The following is an 8,138-nucleotide window of genomic DNA, read 5'->3' on the forward strand; positions in this document are numbered from 1 at the left end:
TTTTACGTTAAAAAGGGCTTCTTAAGATCCCTTTATACAAACTTTTATGTTGCGAATAGCTAATTTGGGCCCCATTATATCCCGCAGTATTTTTCTGGGCATATGGAGGCACAAATCTACCGCAATGTGAACGTTCTAAACCAGCGCGTCCTCGAAAGCTGATTTAAATGCCATTAATTTACAGCAATTGAACACTAAATTCCTTCCATTTGGCCTATAAATTAATGTAAATTAGATTAAAAAATCATGTTTTATTGTGAATTATTTGTGAATATTATTTGGACACTTAGGCTATTTCAAAATGTTAATCATTTCTTAAGAAATGGATAGATGTTTAGATCTAGTAATTGAAGTTTGGAATTAGCTACAATTGGGTAACTAACTAATTATATGCTTTAATTTCAGGTCATCCAAGTAAGATTATTTTATATTTGTTTCAGAATGCTTCAATCTATGATAACTGAAAATTTCATTCAGTTCTCTTAATTTTTAAGAAAGTTATGGGCTTTTGACTGTCCACGATCACAGCTTTTTTGTTATGTCCATAGAAAATCAATAGGGAACAAGATGCTAATTTCCGAGTATGAAAATGGCCATAACTTTTAAAATACTTGAGATATGAAAGTGAATTAGGTGCCAAATTAAACTTCTTTTTATGCTTTATCTGATGGGATAAATTGCAGACTTGATTTTTAAAATCTCAAAATTTTGTAACATTGCTATACTGTAACATAATGTCCTGTGTAAATGTAACTTCTATACTCAATACCCTGATTGATGAAGGCCAATGTACCAAAAGCCTTCTTTACCACCCTACCATATACAAGGACGCCAAAATATCTCAAGGTACTACTGATATTTATTTTCCATTTTTAATATATATATATATATATATATATATTTTTTCTCTCTATTCTTTCCAACATAGGAATAACCACGCATTTGTCCATTTTACTTGCATTTTACTCCATCTGTGAATTTTTTTGCCAAATTGCTTGAACTGTCCATATCCTTTGGATCAAGGAGCATGCTGATGCCAAAACTAGTAATTCAATTATAGACCACCTTTCCAGGAATGTAAACAGATTTCAGCGAAGCAACTTCTAAATCTATCTCAACAGTACAAGCCAATATTGTTTAAGTACATATTTGAAAAAGAAGATACTCTAAGTTTAGGAGCAGAATTAGGCCATTTTACTTCGGAGTCACGTGAGTGACTACGTGAAGAACCCGTCCAGCACGCATGCGCGACATGAGCGTTCATGCAGTGCAACAGCGACGAACGGGAGTACAGGGCGCTCCCGCTACAAGCTTAAAAAGACGGACCGTCAGGTAAGTTTATTCTGAGGTCGTATTCGAAAACGTTGCTTTGCTTTGTCTACACCAGGTCGAGACAACTGGGAAAAATGAGCAAAGCAAGGCAAGCAAAAAAGACCACCCCCCATTCGACTCCAACAGAGGAGCGTTCCATCAGTGGGGGGCGAGAGGCGGCAGGACCGCACACGCTGCGGACCGCTATTTCTGACACTGAGCCGAGCCCAGTGCCGCTAGCGCAGCCTGAGCTGCGGGCTGGAAGTAAATCTACACGGAAGACAAACCGGCCGGTAATGTCCGACATCTCCGACGAGGACGTCTCGCCGCCCAAGAGCGGCAGACACAGCCGCCTGAGCCGCATGGAACGGCTCGTGGAGCAAATGCTCCAGCGAGACTTGCTTCAGGAGCTGGAGCAGTTTCGCCAAGGGAGTTCAGGCACTCCCGCCACAGTGCCTCACAACGCACTGGCCATCGCTTCTCCCTCAGCCGAGGGCAGCGTTGGCGACCAGGACTGGGCTGGTCAAGAAGAGGTCACTGGCCGAAGATGTCGGGAGTAGGAACAGGAAGAGCTGCTGGGTGTGGTCAACCGCTACGTGGCTGCACCACGAGCAGGATGGCCATTAAAGCCAAAACTGGTGGCCAGCATAGACTACCTGTCCTTCAAACCCCTACAAGAGCAGGTAGTCAATGAGGCACTAGAGCTGTATTCGGCCCCAGAAAACTGCGCTTCACTCAACGTACAGGCCGTCAACAGCCAAATCTGGGGGTATGTTGGGCAGAACATCCGCAACCAAGAATTAAAATTACAGCGGATTCTCAGGTTCCTGACGTCAGCCATTACTTCTTATGCTCGTTCCGTGGATGGGGTGGATATGACCACAAACCAGCTGATACATTAGCTCTGCTGTGCAACACCCAATACGAGATAAACAACCTCCGTAAGGAGATAATAAGACCTGCCCTCAACCCGAAGTTTGCAGGATTGTGCAAAACACCGGCCTCAGAGCCACAAATCCTGCTCTTTGGTAAGGACCTTTCTAAAAAATTGAAGGACCTGGAAGAAGAGTCCAAAACATTTGGCCTCATGAAGGCAGGCCCCGGAATGAGCAGAGCCACAAGTCCCAGACGGCAATACCCCACCGCGTCCACCAGTCGACGTCAGCCTCATGGGACTGGTGAAAGCTCGGGGTTCGCATACCATCCCCGAAAGCCTTTTTTAGGCCAGGGCCCAGAGCGGACCCCATGGAAAATGCGCCACCCCCAACCAGCAGTACATCAGACAACACATCGTCCAACGAAGAAACAGAAGAAACACGCATAACCATGGAGGTAGGTGGGTCTGGTTCCTACCAGCATATAAAAAGTGGGGGATCTATACTAACAGGGGGAGATTACACCTGTTTGTGGAAGCATGGAGATCTATCACGAATGATAAATATATACTCAACAGTATTAGTGGATACAAAATAGAATTTGTTCAAGAAAACATGCCACCAGTTCAGCATGCACCCCAAAGGGTCTTTACCCTCTCAGTTAAAGAAACACTAGAGGGTCAAGCAGAACTGGTGAGGTTACTCACAAAAGGTATAATTGAGAAAACCAAACATGAACCTTTGGAATTTGTCTCAAATATATTCACTAAAACCAAAAAAGATGGTGGATGTCGCATCATCATTGACTTAACCTCACTAAATATGTTTGTTAAGTATATACATTTCAAAATGGAAACATTTGTAACTGCCAAACAATTGATTTCCAAAGGATACTTCATGGCAAGCATCGACCTAAAAGATGCTTACTATTCAGTACCCATTCAAAAGGATCATCGCAGATACCTGAAATTTACCTGGATGGGGCAACAATGGCAGTTTAAAGCGTTGCCTAATGATTTAATATCAGCCCCAAGATTATTTACCAAGATATTAAAACCAGCCTTGGCAATATTAAGAAAACAAAAACATATTGTCATGGCATATCTTGATGATATCTTAATAGTAGGCAAAACCATGGAATTGGCTAAATCAGCTGTGTCAGCTACCAAACAATGGTTTGAAACCTTGGGATTTGTCTTACATCCAGATAAATCTAAGTTGACGCCATCCACAACCATGGACTATCTGGGATTCACAATTAACTCAGTCCACATGTCTGTAACGTTGCCAAAAGAAAAAGCAGCAGAGTTGGCACAAACATGTAACAATTTAATGGTCAACGATCGACCAACCATTCGACAAGTGGCAAGGGTAATTGGCAAAATGGTAGCAGCATTTCCAGCTACACAATTTGGACCTCTGCACTATCAAAACTTACAAAGAGCCAAAGTGCAGGCGTTAAAACGACATGCAGGTCACTTTGACCGAGTCATGAAATTACCCATTGAAGCAATATCAGAATTACAATGGTGGGTAGGGAATGTTTGGCATAGTTCCAGCCCTATCGTCATCAATAACCCAACATTAATTATTCAAACAGATGCCAGTGCTCAAGGCTGGGGAGCAACTAATACCATATCCAGCACAGGTGGTAGATGGACTAATCTAGAGTCACCTTTACTACAGACACTGGGCATAAATTATCTGGAAATGTTGGGTGCATTTTATGGTTTAAAAGCATATTCAACAAATATGCATCACTTGCATGTTCGTTTACAAATAGATAATACCACGGTGGTGGCCTATATTAACCATATGGGCGGAATAAAGTCGATATCATGTGACAATTTGGTCAACACAATCTGGCAATGGTGTGTCGATAGACATATTTAGCTATCAGCAACTTACTTACCAGGTAAGCTAAATACAGTGGCAGACACCAGGTCACGCAAATTCAATGATAACACCGAATGGATGTTAAATCCCAAAGCATTTGCTAAAATTACAAAGCAATATGGCACACCAGATATCGATCTGTTTGCATCCAGACTAAATCACCAGGTACCAATGTATGTCGCTTGGGAACCAGACCCTGAGGCAGCAGCGATAGATGCATTCGCTCTGGACTGGGGAAAATTCTTCTTTTATGCTTTTCCTCCCTTCTGCCTCATCAGTCGGGTACTACGCAAAATACAGATGGACTCTGCTTCAGGTATTTTGATGGTACCCGACTGGCCTACACAGCCATGGTTCCCAGTGGTCCTCGACATGGTCATCAAAACCCCAATGACTTTTCCCAGTAGCCCAGACTTATTAACTCACCAGGTATCAGGCATAAGCCACCCATGCCACGATAAAATTAAACTCCTGGGTTGCAGATTTTGAAAAGACCACTGCTGGACCTGGGATTGTCAGACAACACTATCGACACGATGACAGCGTCCCATCGCATGTCCACAAGGAAACATTACTTGTCAAACATCAAGAAGTGGGAAAGATACTGTTTGAACACAGGAACTACATATTCAACTACTACAATAACCAATGTACTGGAGCTCCTGGCAGGCCTTCACCACAATGAAGGACTCAGCTACAGCGCCATTAATACAGGCAGAAGTGCTCTGTCAGCCTACTTAATTCAGGCACCAGGACAACAGGCCATGGGGTCCCACCCGCTGGTGATCAAACTCATGAGAGGCATATTCAACTCTAATCCCCCCCAGACCTAGGTATACCCAAATCTGGGATGTCAGTGTGGTCCTGACATACCTCAGGGGATGGTCACCTGAACCACGGTTATGTGTCATGACCCACTTATTGAATTACATCGACACAACAAGAAATCCCCACGGGAGAGAAAAAGCCTTATGGGTCAGCCACAAGAAACCTCATGGTCGGGTGATGAGCCAAACTATCTCAAGATGGCTCAAGCAGGTGCTGGGAGCTGCTGGAGTAAATACTAACGTGTATAAATCCCACTCCACCAGGGCAGCATCCACATCGACGGCTAAGAGGATGGACGTGCCTATGGACCACATCCTGGCTACAGCGGGGTGGTCTAGGGAGAAAACGTTCCAAACTTATTATAACAAGCCGCTGGCAGAACCTGTATCGTTTGCAGAAAAGGTATTAGAATCTGCAAATATATAATTTAAGCCCGGGGGAGCATTTTGTTTTTTGTTATTATTTAATAAACACCATTATTGTTTTTACAAACAGATTCATGGTTGATTACGATAACATACTTCCTCCCTCGAATGACTTCGGCAGCGAGTGAAGTATGAACTGTTACACGGTTTGAAATCACAGAGCTTTAAAATCTTCACGTAGTCACACACGGAACTCCGAAGTAAAATAGTAAGATTAAACGAGAACTTACCAGTTCGAAGTTTGATCTATATTTTATGAGGAGTTACGATGAGGGATTACGTGCCCTCCGCTCCCACCCTCAATTATAGAGATCAACTGGTATTTAAGTTCTCCTTTTTCTTTACTATGTTTATTTCAATTATTGTGTCTTTCTGTGATTCCACACCGCTGCTTTGAAGTATGTCGCGCATGCGTGCTGGACGGGTTCTTCACGTAATCCCTCATCGTAACTCCTCATAAAATACAGATCAAACTTCGAACGGGTAAGTTCTCGTTTAATCTTACTATTTGAACCATCAAGTCTACTCCGTCATTCGATCATGGCTGATCTATCTTTCCAGCTCAACCCCATTCTCCTGCCTTCTCCCCAAAACCCCTGACACCCGCACTAATCAAGAATCTACAAATCTCTGCCTTAAAAATATCCATTGACTTGGCCTCCACAGCCATCTGTGGCAATGAATTCCACAAATTCATCACCCTCTGACTCAGGGATGGAAATGGGTTTTAGGAACTAGGGGTACTCTAAGGTCCGTGAGGCTGTTGGGAAGGAAGGGGAGGGGGGGGATTTTTAATGTGCGGATGTACCCATGTAAGAGTACAAGAATGCATAACTTGTTTATTGTGTATTTATAACATAGTTTATTGTGTATTATATGTCATAGCTGCTTTCTTGCATCTCTCTCTCTCTCAGACGGATGAAAGCAATGATCATAGAGTGGAATAGGTGACATTTCGGGTCGAGACCCTTCTTCAGACTGACAGTCAACGGAAAGGGAAACGGGTGTTATAGGCATATCTTCCATTCATTTGTCCTTGCTACCGTCTATATCTCTTGTTCCTCTTTCCCATGACTCAGTCTGAAGAAGGGTCTCGGCCCGAAATGTCATCTATTCCACTCTATGATCATTGCTTTTGTCCGTCTGTTGTCTCGTTCGCTCGCCCTTGGATTAAGTAGCGCAGGATAAAGCTGCAAATTCACGCCATTCCCCTCCCATTCCCAATCTGACCTTTCTGTCCTGGGCCTCCTCCATTGTCAGAGTGAGGCCCAGTGCAAATTGGAGGAACAGCACCTCATATTTCGCTTGGGCAGCTGACACCCCAGCAGTATGAACATTGACTTCTCTAACTTCAAATAGCCCTTGCTTTCCCTCTCTGTCCATCCCCTCCGTCTTCCCACCCACCAGTCTTACTGCCTCCGACTGCATTCTATCTCTGTCCGACTCATCCCTGACATCAGCATTGAAAAGGGTCTCGACCCGAAACGTCACCCATTCCTTTGCTCCAGAGATGCTGCCTGACCCGCTGAGTTACTCCAGCATTATGTGTCTACCTGCCATTCAGATGATAATTTGCCTCTTGTTCTTGCTACCAAAGTGGATAACCTGACATTTATCCACATTATACTGCATCTGCCATGCATCTTCCCGCTCACCCAACCTGTCCAAGTCACCCTGCATCCTCATAACATCCTCTTCACAATTCACATTGCCATCCAGCTTTGTGTCATCTGCAAATTTGTTAATGTTACTTTTAATTCCTTCATCTAAATCATTAATATATATTGTGAATAGCTGCGGTCCCAGCACCGAACCTTGAGGTACCCCACTAGTCACAACCTGCCATTCTGAAAGTGAACCGTTAATTCCTACTCTTTGTTTCCTGTCTGCCAACCACTTCTCTATCCATGTCAATACCCTACCTCCAATACCATGTGCTCTGATTTTACGCACTAATCTTCTGTGTGGGACCTTATCAAAGGCTTTCTGAAAGTCCAGGTACACTACATCCACTGGCTCTCCCTTATCCATGTTACTGTCTACCTGAACTTAGTTGTTAGGGATAACATTCATTTCTTTTCATTCATTTTTGAACGACAAATAATTTCAATTCAATTCAAAATATACACGTCTATTACCAAGAAGATCTTGGAACATTTCACATTGTTTGTCAATGCTCTGCATAGTCTACTCTTCTGCCTCACTTTCCCAAAATGTACATAAATTTAGAGACTTGTTTTCTGACTCATCCTTTCTCCCTCTTAACTAGTATATTGAATACCGTTCAACAGTGACTGCTAGCCAAGCGTTACTGCACCATTAACTAATTGACTAACTCAGACTAATTATTAATTACTTTTGTTAGCTGAAGGAAATATTGTTCCAGAAAAATTGAACACAATATTCTAACTATGGCACAACCAATGATTTGTGCAAGTTTAGCTTCTTAAGCATTATTTCCCATTTGAAAATGTAGCATATCATTTGCCTTTGAAGGTTTGTGTATCTGAAACCTGAATTTTTAAATGTGCACATTTTATGCATGTCCTGTCTACAAAATACCTCCCAAAATACATCATTGAGTTTTCGAGAGCTGGGAGAGTGGGGAGAGCGGGGAGAGCGGCAGAGAGGCACGGGGGCAGAGAGACACAGAGACAGGGAGGCCATCCTCTGTGTGTTGGGTGAGATTGAAAAGCTGACCTGTGCAGTGCTTCCCACGCCAGAACCCTGCCTGCTCCTTGATCACCGGGCTGAGGCAGGTCAAGATGAGGTGCTCAAACAGCTTGTAGATGTGGCAATGAAG

This window comes from Amblyraja radiata, chromosome 17 (genome assembly GCF_010909765.2).
Source record: "Amblyraja radiata isolate CabotCenter1 chromosome 17, sAmbRad1.1.pri, whole genome shotgun sequence".
Classification (NCBI taxonomy): domain Eukaryota; kingdom Metazoa; phylum Chordata; class Chondrichthyes; order Rajiformes; family Rajidae; genus Amblyraja; species Amblyraja radiata.